Below are 16244 nucleotides of genomic sequence, written 5' to 3' on the forward strand. Positions count from 1 at the left end.
ACTAATTATTTTAATTTTTGATTTTAATTTTCGAAAATTACTAACCTTTTTCAAAAACTATTTTCGAAAATCATTAACTCTTTTTCAAAAAATTATTTTCAAAAATCCTCTTTCTCTCTCATCTCATTCTGTTTATTTATTCATCTACTAACACTTCTCTTCATCTCACATCTCTGCTCTCCTCACCCTTGTGTTTCTTTCCTTACATTATATTCTTTTCTTCTACTCTTCTTTTCTTCCACTCACCTAAAGGGAACCTCTATACCTGGGTAAAAAAGATCCCTATTATTATTATTTTTCTGTTCCCTCTTTTTCATATGAGCAGGAGCAAGGACAAGAATATTCTTGTTGAAGCCGATCCAAAACCTGAAAGGACTCTGAAGAGGAAACTAAGAGAAGCTAAATTACAACAATCCAGCAAGCACCTGTCAGAAATTTTCGAACAGGAAGAGGAGATGGCAGCCAAAAATAATAATAATGCAAGGAGGATGCTTGGTGACTTTACTGCACCTAATTCCAATTTACATGGAAGAAGCATCTCCATCCCTACCATTGGAGCAAACAATTTTGAGCTGAAACCTCAATTAGTTTCTCTAATGCAGCAGAACTGCAAGTTTCATGGACTTCCATCTGAAGATCCTTTTCAGTTCTTAACTGAATTTTTGCAGATCTGTGATACTGTTAAGACTAATGGAGTAGATCCTGAAGTCTACAGGCTCATGCTTTTCCCCTTTGCTGTAAGAGACAGAGCTAGAGTGTGGTTGGACTCTCAACCCAAAGATAGCCTGAAGAACTCTTGGGATAAGCTGGTCACGGCTTTCTTAGCCAAGTTCTTTCCTCCTCAAAAGCTGAGTAAGCTTAGAGTGGATGTTCAAACCTTTAGACAAAAAGAAGGTGAATCCCTCTATGAAGCTTGGGAGAGATACAAAGAACTGACCAAAAAGTGTCCTTCTGACATGCTTTCAGAATGGACCATCTTGGATATATTCTATGATGGTCTGTCTGAATTAGCTAAGATGTCATTGGATACTTCTGCAGGTGGATCCATTCACCTAAAGAAAACTCCTGCAGAAGCTCAAGAACTCATTGACATGGTAGCTAATAACCAGTTCATGTACACTTCTGAGAGGAATCCTGTGAGTAATGGGACGCCTCAGAAGAAGGGAGTTCTTGAAATTGATACTCTGAATGCCATATTGGCTCAGAATAAAATATTGACTCAGCAAGTCAATATGATTTCTCAGAGTCTGAATGGAATGCAAGCTGCATCCAATAGTACTAAAGAGGCATCTTCTGAAGAAGAAGCTTATGATCCTGAGAACCCTGTAATAGCAGAGGTGAATTACATGGGTGAACCATATGGAAACACCTATAATCCCTCATGGAGAAATCACCCAAATCTCTCATGGAAGGATCAACAAAAGCCTCAACAAGGCTTTAATAATGGTGGAAGAAATAGGTTTAACAATAGTAAACCTTTTCCATCATCCACTCAGCAACAGACAGAGAACTCTGAACAAAATACCTCTAATTTAGCAAACTTAGTCTCTGATCTATCTAAGGCCACTGTAAGTTTCATGAATGAAACAAGGTCCTCAATTAGAAATTTGGAGGCACAAGTGGGCTAGCTGAGTAAAAGGGTCACTGAAATCCCTCCTAGTACTCTCCCAAGCAATACAGAAGAAAATCCAAAAGGAGAGTGCAAGGCCATTGATATAACCATCATGGCCGAATCCAAAGAGGAAGGGGAGGACGTGAATCCCAAGGAGGAAGACCTCCTGGGACATCCAGTGATCAATAAGGAGTTTCCCTTTGAGGAACAAAAGGAATCTGAGGCTCATCTAGAGAACATAGAGATTCCATTAAACCTCCTTATGCCATTCATGAGCTCTGATGAGTATTCCTCTTCGGAAGAAAATGAGGATGTTACTAAGGAGCAAGTTACCAAGTATCTTGGTGCAATCATGAAGCTGAATGCCAAATTATTTGGTATTGAGACTTGGGAAGATGAACCTCCCTTGTTCACCAATGAACTGAGTGATCTGGATCAACTGACATTGCCTCAGAAGAAACAGGATCCTGGAAAGTTCCTAATACCTTGTACCATAGGCACCATGATCTTTGAAAAGGCTCTGTGTGACCTTGGTTCAGGGATAAACCTCATGCCCCTCTCTGTAATAGAGAAACTGGGAATCTTTGGAGTGCAAGCTGCTAAAATCTCATTAGAGATGGCAGACAATTCAAGAAAATAGGCTTATGGACAAGTAGAGGACGTGTTAGTAAAGGTTGAAGGCCTTTACATCTCTACTGATTTCATAGTCCTAGATACTGGGAAGGATGAGGATGAATCCATTATCCTTGGAAGACCCTTCCTAGCCACAGCAAGAGCTGTAATTGATGTTGACAGAGGCGAACTAGTCCTTCAATTGAATGAGGACTCCCTTGTGTTTAAAACTCAAGGTCATCCTTCTGTAAACATGGAAAAGAGGCACAGTAAGCTTCTCTCAAAACAGAGTCAACCAGAGCCCCCACAGTCAAACTCTAAGTTTGGTGTTGGGGAGTCTCAACAATGCTCTGAACATCTGTGAGACTCCATGAGAGTCCATTGTCAAACTATTAACATTAAAGAAGTGCTTGTTAGGAGGCAACCCAATTTTTATTTATCTAATTTTTATTTTCATTGTTTTTCATGTTTTATTAGGTTCATGATCATCTAGAGTCACAAAATAAATATAAAAATTGAAAATGGAATCAAAAACAGCAGAAGAAAAATCACACCCTGGAGGAGGATCTCACTGGCGTTTAAACGCCAGTAAGGAGCATCTGTCTGGCGTTCAACGCCAGAACAGAGCATGTTTCTGGCGTTGAACGCCAGAAATGCACAGTGAAGAAGAGCTGGCGCTAAACGCCAGAAACAAGCATCTGGCTGGCGTTCAACGCCAGAAATATGCTGCATCTGGGCGTTGAACAACCAGAACAAGCATCACTTTGGCGTTTAAACGCCAGAATTGCATGCAAAGGCATTTTACATGCCTAATGGGTGCAAGGATGCAAATCCTTGACACCTCAGGATCTGTAGACCCCATAGGATCAACTCAGCATCTGTGGACCCCACAGGATCCCCACCTACCTCCACTCACTCTCTTCCCTCTCCTCAATGTTCATCCTCTCTTCCCAATAAACACTCTTCCCCCATAACTCTTCACCAATCACCTCAATCTCTCTTCCCTATCACCACTTTACCACTCACATCCATCCACTCTTCCCCATAAACCTACCTTATAAACCCCACCTACCTTCAAAATTCAAAATCAATTTCCCACCCAAAACCCACCCTTATGGCCGAACCTTACCCCCCTCCCTTCCCTATATATAGCCCTCCATTCTTCCTCATTTTCAAACCACACAACCCTCTCTTCTCTTCTTGGCCGAATACACCTTTCCCTCCTATCCTCCTTATTTTCTTCTTCTTCTTCATCTATTCTTTCTTCTCTTGCTCGAGGGCGAGCAAAATTCTAAGTTTGGTGTGGTAAAAGCATAAGCTTTTTGTTTTTCCATTACCATTGATGGGACTTAAGACCGGAGAATCCTCTAGAAAAGGGAAAGGGAATACAAAAGCTTCCACCTCCGAATCATGGGAGATGGAAAGATTCATCTCTAAAGCTCATCAAGACCACTTCTATGATGTTGTGGCCAAGAAGAAGGTGATCCCCGAGGTCCCTTTTAAGCTCAAGAGAAATGAGTATCCGGAGATCCGACATGAAATCCAAAGAAGAGGTTGGGAAGTTCTAACAAACCCCATCCAACAAGTCGGCATTCTAATGGTTCAAGAGTTCTATGCCAAGCATGGATCACTAGGAACCATGATCAAAGTAAGAACCCGAACCCAAAGAATTATCTCACCATGGTTCGGGGGAAATACTTAGATTTTAGTCTGGAGAATGTGAGGTTGGCGTTCAACTTACCTATGATGCAAGGAGATGCACGCCCCTACACTAGAAGGGTCAACTTTGATCAAAGGTTGAACCAAGTCCTCATGGACATATGTGTGGAAGGAGCTCAATGGAAGATTGACTCAAAAGGCAAACCGGTTCAACTGAGAAGAGTGGACCTTAAGCCTGTAGCTAGAGGATGGTTGGAGTTCATTCAACGCTCAATCATTCCCACTAGCAACCGGTCTGAAGTTACTATAGACCGGGCCATCATGATCCATAGCATCATGATTGGAGAAGAGGTGGAGGTTCATGAGATTATACCTCAAGAACTCTATAAGGTGGCTGACAAGTCCTCCACTATGGCAAGGTTAGCTTTTCCTCACCTCATTTGCCATCTATGCAATTCGGCTGGGATTGACATAGAAGGAGACATTCCCATTGAGGAAGAGAAGTCCATCACTAGAAAAGGATGGAGCAAACAAGAGAGCCCATTCATGGAGCTCAAGAGACGCATGAAGCTCATCACCATGTGATCTCAGAGATGCCTCAAATGTATTTTCCTCTACAAAACTATTGGGAGCAAATCAACACCTCCCTAGGAGAATTAAGTTCCAACATGGGACAATTAAGGGTGGAATATCAAGAGCACTCCATCATCCTTCATGCAATTAGAGAAGATCAAAAAGCAATGAGGGAGGAGCAACAAAGACAAGGAAGAGACATAGAAGAGCTCAAGGACATCATTGGTTCCTCAAGAAGGAAACGCCACCATCACTAAGGTGGACTCATTCCTTGTTCTTACATTCTCTGTTTTTCGTTTTTTAAGTTAAGTGCTTATCTAAGTTTGTGTTTTATTACATGATCATTAGTATTTAGTAACTTTGTCTTAAAGTTATGAATGTCCTATGAATCCATCACCTCTCTTAAATGAAAAATGTTTTAATTCAAAAGAACAAGAAGTACATGAGTTTCGAATTTATCCTTGAAATTAGTTTAATTATATTGATGTGGTGACAATGCTTCTTGTTTTCTGAATGAATGCTTGAACAGTGCATATGTCTTTTGAAGTTGTTGTTCATGAATGTTAAATATGTTGGCTCTTGAAAGAAAGATGACAAGGAGACATGTTATTTGATAATCTGAAAAATCATAAAAATGATTCTTGAAGCAAGAAAAAGTAGTGCATACAAAAGCTTGCAGAAAAAAAAAAGAAAATAAAATAGCGAAAAAAAGAAAGAAAAAGAAAAAGCAAGCAGAAAAAGCCAAAAGCTCTTAAAACCAAAAGGAAAGAGCAAAAAGCCAATAACCCTTAAAACCAAAAGGCAAGGGTAAATAAAAAGGATCCCAAGGCTTTGAGCATCAGTGGATAGGAGGGCCTAAAGGAATAAAATCCTGGCCTAAGCGGCTAAACCAAGCTGTCCCTAACCATGTGCTTGTGGCGTGAAGGTGTTGTTCATACCCAGGGTCGAGCTATCCGAACCGGGATGTTCAGTAGCGAAGCGATCGACTTGTTCAGGTCAAGCGGACCGACTTCTTTATGAAGAACTCGGCCAAAACGACAGCAAAGCCCAATAAAAGGGCCCAAATAGAGGAACACGACCCAGAATCTAAAGGCAATCCCAGCCTATAGAGATAAAGGCGGTTCCCTTGAAGATAAGCTGACTTCACTCAAGATAAGATAAGATAAGATAAGATAACTAACTTATCTTATCACAAAGATCAGCCCACGCTACTATAAATACGCTGGAGCACCCAGGTATAACTCATACTCTGATTCTACATAAAAAACCTGCTTAATACCCGTGCTAACTTAGGCATCGGAGTCTCTTGCAGGTACCCCCCACCCTCCGGTGGCCAAGGATCAGCAAGGCAGTAAGTCCAACAAGTCGGATCCAACAGCTCTGGCCGTCATCAGCCAGCCGGACACGTTATCTCCGACCAGTACAGAAGATCTCATCCGAGATCGACCTCCAGTTTCAGGTAACCCACGGAACATTGGCGCCGTTGCCGGGGAACCTGGAAGTCATCCCAAAACCATGGCGGACGGCCATGACAACGACCACGATTCAGATTTGGAGAACAGAACGCCACAAAAAAATGCGGAAACTACGCTAAAGGATACCCCGGAATCCAACGGAGACAAAAACTCACCAAATCCGGGAGCCATGGAAGCACTCCAAGATCGTTTGAAGCAGCTAGAGAAAGAAACCCAGGAACAACGGGAGATCGGAAAAGATCTACAAAGAGAAGTACGACGACGTCGAGAACTAGAAGAAAAACTACAGCAATTAGAAGCCGACCTCAAAACAAAAGCTCCTCGGACCACTCCTGAAGAAAAACCACGTAAAGAACAGGACCCATTCACCAGGGAAATCATGAAGACCAAAATTCCAAAGGACTTCAAGCTTCCAGATATGGTTTTGTACGATGGCACTACAGATCCCAACCATCATCTTAGCAATTTCAGAAGCAGGATGTACCTTACCGATGCCTCGGATGCCGTTCGCTGCAAAGCTTTTCCAACAACTCTCACAAAAACGGCGATCAGATGGTTCGACAACTTACCTCCGAGGTCCATCTCGAACTTTGACGATCTGGCCAAAAAGTTCTTGGCCAGATTCTCCATCCAGAAGGATAAGGCCAAGCACGCACCCAGCTTACTAGGGATCAAGCAAGGAGATCGGGAAAGCCTCCGCAACTACATGGAAAGATTCAACAAAACATGCATGGACATACAAAGTTTACCAACAGAGGCCTCCATCATGGGGATTATCAACGGCTTACGAGAAGGACCTTTCAGCCAGTCCATATCAAAAAAGTATCCCACCTCCTTAGATGAAGTACAGGAGCGAGCAGAAAAATACATCAACATGGAAGAGAACGCTCGGTTGGGAGAAACCTCAAAATCTGGAGCCTCCTACCGAGACAGAGACAAGGACTCCAAAAGGAAAGAAGATCGACAGGGTGAGAAAATCAAAAAGTACCACAACTACACTACTCTCAAAGTATCCCTGGTCGACATATACAAAGAAGTTTGCCATACTGAGAAAATCCCCCCAGCGCGACCACTCAAAGGCAAAAGGGGAGGAGGAAATCGGAAGGAATATTGTGACTACCATCGAATTCGGGGACACTCTACCAACGAATGTTTCGATTTTAAAAACATCATAGAAAAATTGGTAAGAGAAGGAAAACTAGATCGATTTCTGGCCACCCGGGATGATGACCAAAGAAAAAGACGGAGAGACGAAGATGACGGACGAATTGAACGGTCACCTCGGACACCAGAAAGACACGTCCACATGATACATGGCGGATTCGCAGGAAGTGGGATCTCCAAATCATCCCGAAAGAGATACCTTAAAGAAGTATACCACGTTGAGGGAAAGGAGGAAGCATCCGACATCCCGGCGATAACATTTACTAAAGAAGACGCATCCGGCATCATCCCGGGACACGACGACCCCATGGTCATCACAATTATTCTGGCAAACGCCAATCTACACCGCACACTAATAGACCAAGGGAGTTTTGCCGACATCTTATTCAAAATAGCTTTCGACAAACTCGGCTTAGACGAAAGGGAACTAAGAGCATACCCGAACAATCTGTTTGGACTAGGAGACACTCCGATACAACGGTTGGGATACGTATCGCTACACACTACTTTTAGAAAGGGGAACCAATCTAGGACTCTCAAAATAGACTACATTGTGGTCGACGTAAGTTCAGCTTACAATGCTCTCATAGGTCGGACAACACTCAATCAACTCGGCGAAATAGTCTCAACTCCACATCTATGCATGAAATTCCCAACTACAGAAGGGATAGCCACGGTAAAAGCAGATCAAAAAATGGCACGTCGCTGCTATAACGAGAGCTTAAACCTCAAAGGCAGAGGAGAAGAGTTTCATATAATTGAGCTTGGTGGAGCTCAGCATCGAGAAGAACTCCGTCCGCACCCAGAAGGTGAGATAGAAAAGGTTCAGATTGGAGACACCTCGGATAAAACGACTAATATCGGCACGGTCCTAAGAGGAGACTCAAAAGAATCACTAATACAATTCTTGCGAGATAATGTCGACCTCTTCGCATGGAAAGCCGCAGACATGCCAGGAATATATCCTAAGTTAATGTGCCACAAGTTAGCGGTCTATCCAGGATCTTGGCCAGTGCAACAGAAACGAAGAAACCTCGGACCAGAACGATCCCGAGCTGTGGAAGAACAAGTACAAGCGTTATTGGAGGCAGGATTCATAAGAGAAGTCAAGTATCCGCTATGCCTAGCCAACGTCGTTTTGGTGAAAAAGTCAAATGGGAAGTGGCGCATGTGTACCGATTACACTGATCTCAACAAAGCCTGCCCAAAAGATCCATATCCACTCCCAAGTATTGACGCTCTGGTAGATGCTTCCTCTGGATATAGATACCTCTCGTTTATGGACGCCTATTCGGGATACAACTAAATCCCCATGTATCCACAAGATCAAGAAAAAACGTCATTCTTAACACCAAAGGCGAACTACTGCTACATTGTGATGCCTTTCGGTCTCAAGAACGCGGGAGCTACTTGTCAAAGGCTAATGAATAAAGTCTTCTCAGATTATATCGGGAAAATCATGGAAGTCTATGTGGACGACATGTTGGTGAAAACACAGAACGAAAATACATTATTGTCCGACCTGTCCCAAGTATTCGACACTATAAGGAAGCATGACATGCGACTCAACCCCGCAAAATGCACCTTCGCAGTTGAAGCAGGCAAATTCTTGGGTTTCATGCTCACGCAAAGGGGAATTGAAGCAAATCCAGACAAATGTCAAGCTATACTCGACATGAAGAGCCCAACCTGTGTCAAAGAGGTACGGCAACTCAACGGGAGATTGGCCGCCCTATCCCAATTTTTAGTAGGAGCTGCGGTAAGATCTCTCCCCTTCTATGCTACTTTAAGAAAGGGAAAACAGTTTGAATGGATGACAGAATGTGAACAAGCTTTCCAAGACTTCAAGGAGTTCTTAGGACGGCCACCTATCCTATCTCGACCACAAGAAGGAGAACCACTTATATTATATCTCGCAGTAGGAAGCCGGGCGATAGCCTCAGCACTAGTCAGAGAAGACGAAAATGGGCAACAACCCGTTTATTTCATTAGCAAAGCACTACAGGGATCCGAGCTGAACTACCAGAAAATAGAAAATTTGCCTATACTCTCATCCTAACATCTCGACGACTCCGCCCGTACTTTCAGGCTCATACCATTAAGGTTAGAAATAACCAGCCCATAAAAGGAATACTGCAAAAAACAGATTTAGCAGGTAGAATTCTACAATGGGCAGTCGAGTTATCGGAGTTCGACCTCCAATATGAAGCTCGGACGGCTATCAAATCACAGTATTTGGCCGACTTCATCGCAGAATTCACAGATACCCCGGAAACTCCCACAGAGTGGAATCTCTACGTGGACGGTTCCTCAAATAAAACTGGAAGCGGCATAGGCGTGATAATAGAAAGCAACCAAGGAACCCAAGTTGAGCTTTCCCTCAAGTTCGGGTTCCCGGCCTCCAATAACCAAGCAGAATATGAAGCACTATTAGCTGGTTTGAAGCTGGCTAAAGAGGTCGAAGCTCAAAAACTCAACATTTACAACGATTCACAAGTGATCACATCACAAAAAAACAGGGAGCTACCAAGCCAAAGACCCCACCATGAAAAAATATTTAGACAAAACTAAGGAACTACTCGGACAAGTCGGGGAATATAAGATCTGCCACATACCCCGCGAACGAAATGCCCGAGCTGATGCACTCTCAAAACTAGCCAGTACCAAACCAGGGGGCAACAATAGAAGCCTCATCCAGGAAATGTTGCAAAACCCATCAATCTCGGAAGAAGAACAAGTCCTGGCCATAACAAATCAGGACCAAGGATGGATGACCCCCATAGTCAACTACCTCAAAGAAGGAACACGCCCCGCAGAAGAAAAGGAGGCGAAAAAATTAAAAAGGGAGGCACAATACTACACCATCATAAACAACATCCTGTACAAAAGAGGAATCTCAATACCTTTACTAAAATGCGTGCCGACCTCCAACACAAAGGAAGTGCTAGAAGAAATACATAGCGGCATTTGCGGCAATCATCTCGGAGCACGAGCTCTCGCCAAAAAAGTACTCCGGGCAGGATTTTATTGGCCAACTCTACAGAAAGAAGCCACAGAATTTGTAAAGACATATCCACCATGTAAAAAACATGCCAATTTTCACATCGCCCCGCCAGAAGAGCTCATCAGTGTGACTTCACCTTTGCCATATGCAAAATGGGGACTCGATATTCTCGGCCCCTTCCCACAGGGATCAGGACAAGTTAAATTTCTCATAGTGGGAGTAGATTACTTTACAAAGTGGATTGAGGCAGAGCCCCTAGCCAATGCCACCGCTCAAAGGAGTCGAAAATTTTTATATAAAAACATTGTCACGAGATTCGGGATTCCATATTTGATAACTACAGACAATGGCACTCAATTCACGGATGCAGGTTTCAGAAAACTAGTAGCCGACTTGAATATAAAGCACCAGTACACCTCAGTTGAGCATCCACAAGCCAATGGACAGGCCGAGGCGGCTAACAAAGTCATATTGGCTGGGCTAAAATGGAGATTACAAAATGCAAAGGGAGCCTGGGCAGAAGAGCTCCCATAGGTCCTGTGGGCATATCGAACAACGCCACATTCCACCACGAAGGAATCCCTCTTCCGATTAGCATACGGAACAGAGGCGATGATTTCAATAGAGATTGAGGAAGGGTCACCCAGAGTAGTTCACTACAATGAGGAAGCAAACTTCCAACTTCAGAGAGAAGAGCTCGACCTGTTACCCGAAATCCAAGAAAGAGCTCGGATCAGCGAAGAAGCTCTAAAACGCCGAATGGCTTCCAGGTATAATCAAAGGGTAGTACCAAGAAATTTCACAGAAAATGATCTCATCCTAATCCGAAATGATATCGGAACAACTCGACCAGGAGAGGGAAAGTTGGCAGCAAACTGGAAAGGACCCTACCGAATTATAGAAGTACTTGGAAAGGGCTACTACAGACTGTCTGAACTCGATGGACCAGAGCTTCCCAGGTCATGGCACGCCTACAACCTCAGAAGGTACTACAGTTAGAAAAGATAAAAGATCTCATCATTGGATGCACTCTTTTTCCTGAAGAGGTTTTTTAATGAGGCACCAAGTTGAGACTCAGACAATCCCATATGTATATATTTGCACTTTTCCTTTAAATAAAATATATTAGATATTCTACAAAGATTTCAAGACGCATTAATCTGAAGCATTCATCGTCCGATTATAAAGCAACAGATCGGCAGAAAGTGAAAAACAATTTCACTGCACGATCACGATAAAGACAACCGTCCGATAAAGGTGAAAACGCGATTCACCCAAAGGGCGATCTAGAGATGACAACCACTTTCTATAAATCGGCAAAGATGAACACAGAATAATGTAAGAAGTTATCGAAAGTGATCCAAAAAAGGACCTGACGAGGTGTTACGGATTGCTAAAATAATAACTTAAAGACTGGCCGACATTGAGAAGTCGGACCAAGTCAACACAAGTTATAAGTAAACCCTGGAAAGAGGTCTGGCCAACCCTATTAAAGAGGATTACTTTAACTTAGAAGGGCTCGACACGACAAAGTCAGCCCAAAATAAGAAGTTATCAAAGTAGTCCCTGAAAAGAGATCTGACAAAGATTCAAGAAAGAGGACTACAAATAACTTAAAGGAGACCGATATAATCAAGTCGGACTCCTACTACTTAAAAGTTATCAAAGTAGTCCCTGAAAGAGATCTGACAAAGATCCAAGAAAGAGGACTACAAATAACTTAAAGGAGACCGATATAACCAAGTCGGACTCCTACTACTTAAAAGTTATCAAAGTAGTCCCTGAAAGAGATCTGACAAAGATCCAAGAAAGAGGACTACAAATAACTTAAAGGAGACCGATATAACCAAGTTGGACTCCTACTACTTAAAAGTTATCAAAGTAGTCCCTGAAAGAGATCTGACAAAGATCCAAGAAAGAGGATTACAAAAATAACTTAAAGGAGACCGATATGACCAAGTCGGACTCCTACAACTGGAAAGTTATCGAAGCAATCCCTGAAAAAGACCTAATAAAGATCCAGGAAAGGGATTACAAAAATAACTCAGAAAAGGACTGCGAAAACAACTCGGAGGACTAACTTGAAGAAATCGGTTATAAATTGTCGGAAATACAAGCCTGAGCGGGAACAAACCAAAAATCAAGTTAGACCTACCTAGTCACAACCTCGAAGGATTCAAGATACAAAGTACAAAGCAATCCAAAAGAGATACCAAGTCAAGCACAAAAGTGCGATATCATCCACAAGGTTATAAAAGCCTCAGAGGCCACCAAAATCTATCTCAAAAAAAGCTAAAGCATGCTACCATTTTTTTTTCATAAAAAACAAAAGTTGCTGGGCTAGCAACAAGAAAGTGTCAGCAATCAACAAAACATAAAGAGTTTAAAAAATCCCACAAGCCGGGCCAACTACATATCCAGAATAAAGATTAAAACTAAGGGTCAGAAGATTTCTTAGCAGCATCAGGCTGAGGAGACGGAGGCCGAGTCTGGAGAGGAATGGCATCTACAGTACCGTCATCCCGGTTCAAGATCTGGCAGTCAGGGTCGGAAGCGGGAGGACCAACCTCGGCAGGGACAGCAGAAGGCGACACCTTGGTAGAGGCTACAGGAGGAGGATCAACATCATCCTCATCCTCGTCATCAGGGACAACCTTGCCATCCCTGACAACGTTCTCCAAGCTAAAGAGGGTCAAGTTGGCCTCGGGAGCAATAACCCAAACTTGTTCCTTCAGGTTCTCATAGGCAGCAGTTACACTGCCAACAAGATGACTTTGGAGTTCGGAATAATCAGCCCGGGCATTCTCTAACTCTTCTCTCAGATGCAACACCTCCCGGTAAGACGTCAAATAACTGTCCTTATGCCGCATAGCCGTGTCCTCGGCCAGTTTCAGAGAGCCAGCCAAGGAAGTAGAAATAGCCTTTTCATTTTCCAAATCTTTCTCCAACCTGGCCACCCTTACTTCAAGCTCCCCCTTTAAATCCTTCATCCGATCAAACTCCTATTTGGCCTCCTCCATAAAAGCTTTAGTGGCATGGAGAGGAAGACTTTGAGCAGTCCGATATAGGGCCGCCCCCATGTGTGCCAACTTGATACCACTCTGGGTGATATAATCAAAATGATGAAGAATCGACACGTCATCGATAGGAAGAACACCATAAGGGCCGATTTGTTGATCTACAAACCCAACTGCATCAAAGTCAGGAGTATGAAGGTTGAAAGGTTTAGTTGTTCTTTGCTTCTTACTAGGAGGGGGACCGGAAGCAGCAACGGAAGATTACGGAGGATTGACCTGATGGACCCGAGGAGTAGGAATTGCTCTCCTCGGCTCGGAAGAACTCGGTATAGGAGGTTTAACCAGAGGCTGAGAAGACCCCTCTCCGACCGCTTTGGCCGAGAGGTTTAGTGCTGTGGTCGCCTTCTTCGCCTTCTTATAGGCTCTCATGGAATCATTATTCTTCGACATCTCTGAAAAACACAAAAAAGAAAGAACAAGTTACAACACAAGAAAAACAAAGCCCGAGAGCAAGTATAAAAACAAATCAGGCAGTACCCAAAGCAGCCCGAACCAAAGATGGATCATTCAAAAATCTCTTCGTGTCCAGGTGGGGTGGCTTCCCCCACAAATCTTCAAGAACGACCACAAAGGCCCGCTCAACCTCACTAAGCATTTCCCACGTGTAACGTGGCACTCTTACATTCTTTTGCCACTCCAGAGGAAAAGCAGGTTCATCATTTTCATCAAGAAAAAAGGGGCGAACCCCCTCAATGGCACGTACTCGGAAGAAATAGTTCTTAAAATCTTTAAACGACTCATCATACATGGCAAAAACTTTATGCCCCTGGGCCAACCTGAAAGAAACCCAGGAAGCTTTCTTTTTGGAGGAACCCCCAGGTTTGGCCGAGACAAAAAGATAAAGGAAAAGAGTTTTAGAAGGTGTTATATCCAACTCCTGAGAAAGAAGTTGAAATATCTTGATAAAACCCCAGGAGTTTGGATGCAGCTGGGATAGGGCAATATTGCAAGACCACAACAAGTCAGTTTCAAAGGCAGTAAAAGGGAAAGTAACGTTCAATTGGCTAAAAAAGTATTCATAAGCATAGAAAGAGGGACGCTCCCCCCCCGACGAAAGTCGGAAAACAAACTCTCTCATCAGAGTCAGGAGCAACAAGCTCATAATCACCCTTGCAGGAACTGTTAGCACAAATCCTATGGCGCTTCCTCAGCTCTGTGCAAAATTCAGCATCCACAATAGAAACACACAACAAAACAAGGGAGTCCAGCCAATCGGACATCCCTTCGGGAACTCTGGAAGACATCTCTACAATGTTATTTCGAGAAGACATGAGGCCAACTAAATCCTACAAGTAAGAAAAGAAGAGGGGATTACTAAAAACATCTCGGACAAGGGAGAAAACAACTCAAAACGATGCAGGAGATCACACAGAAAAGGAAAACCCCAAGACTCAAACCAAAATCTTGGGACATCCTTTAGAGGCAATAATCAGGCAAAGTTTCCAAGAAAAATCTACAGCTCGCACCCCGACATCTCTCAGAAAGAAAACAAAAGAAAGCGAAAATGCAAAAAAAAAGATGACCCTCATATAGTTTATCAGAAGAAAGCACTATTTCTACAGTTTAGTAAAAATAACCAAGCGAAAAGGCGCAAACTTTTTTCGAGATCAAGCAAAAAGCAAGCACCAACACCGAGCATACCAAACAAGAAATCATCAAAGACACCAACCCCTTTTCCAGAATCAGATACATTATCATCAAAAGCACAAACGAGAAATAACATACAGAAGCCCTAAGCACATTAAAGCAATAGGAAAGGCAAAAAAGATTCAGAGCACACATTACAACTATAACCAGGCACAGTAGAAGCAGAAAGATCTAAAATTCCCTCAAAGCAAAATCGCAATTTAATCACGAAAAGCCAAAAGCAGCGAAAAAGAAAGAAAATGCGAATGGAACTCACCTGGAGAAGAGAAAAGCTTCAAAGGAAAGAAGGAGAGGCAAGTTGTCCCGAGAATCATCAAGCGACGCCGCCACGAAGGAAAAGAGGAAACGAGGGCGAAAAACAGAGAACGAGAAAAACGGAGGAAAATGGTGAAGAAGTTACGAAAGAGCAAAGAAGAGAAACCGTCTCTGAGCTTTCAAAAATTAAAATAAAGAGCCAAAGGAGAAACGGAGCAATTAATACTAATTAATTAGAGTATTAAACCCTCGCACGTTCCCCAGGACAAAACGCTAATACAAAAGGGCGCGCTTTTAGAAGGAAAACGTTCTACATTCAAAAAAGCTTCTGCAAAGGAATCGACAAAATGCTTGAGTTCGGCTTCACTAAAGAAGGACCGAAGTCAAAGAACTCGACCTCAAACGGAAGACCGAGCTCAAGCCAGGGCACTGTTCATACCCAGGGTCGAGCTATCCGAATCGGGATGTTCAGTAGCAAAGCGATTGACTTGTTCAGGTCAAGAGGACCGACTTCTTTATGAAGAACTCGGCCAAAACGACAGCAAAGCCCAATAAAAGGGCCTAAATAGAGGAACACGACCCAGAATCCAAAGGCAATCCCAGCCTATAGAGATAAAGGCGGTTCCCTTGAAGATAAGCTGACTTCACTCAAGATAAGATAAGATAAGATAAGATAACTAACATATCTTATCACAAAGATCAGCCCACGCTACTATAAATACGCTGGAGCACCCAGGTATAACTCATACTCTGATTCTACATAAAAAACCTGCTTAATACCCGTGCTAACTTAGGCATCGGAGTCTCTTGCAGGTACCCCCCACCCTCCGGTGGCCAAGGATCAGCAAGGCAGTAAGTCCAATAAGTCGGACCCAACAGCTCCGGCCGTCATCAGCCAGCCGGACACGTTATCTCCAACCAGTACAGAAGATCTCATCCGAGATTGACCTCCAGTTTCAGGTAACCCACGGAACAGGTGTCAAGTGAAAACTTGAGACTGAGCGGTTAAAGTCAGGGGCCAAAGCAAAAGAAGAGTGTGCTTAAGAACCCTGGACACCTCTAATTGGGGACTTTAGCAAAGCTGAGTCACAATCTGAAAAGGTTCACCCAATTATGTGTCTGTGGCATTTATGTATCCGGTGGTAATACTGGAAAACAAAGTGCTT

At 43.2% G+C, this 16244-nt stretch overlaps 1 non-coding gene across 1 annotated transcript; it reads right to left on the reverse strand.

The window, feature by feature from the left end:
- Positions 1 to 854: 854 nt before the first annotated feature.
- On the reverse strand, positions 855 to 962 carry LOC112725986 (small nucleolar RNA R71). The gene has a single exon (XR_003165061.1). It is a non-coding gene; the product is annotated as a small nucleolar RNA R71 (small nucleolar RNA).
- Positions 963 to 16244: the final 15282 nt, after the last annotated feature.

Source organism: Arachis hypogaea, chromosome 11 (genome assembly GCF_003086295.3).
Source record: "Arachis hypogaea cultivar Tifrunner chromosome 11, arahy.Tifrunner.gnm2.J5K5, whole genome shotgun sequence".
Classification (NCBI taxonomy): Eukaryota; Viridiplantae; Streptophyta; class Magnoliopsida; order Fabales; family Fabaceae; genus Arachis; species Arachis hypogaea.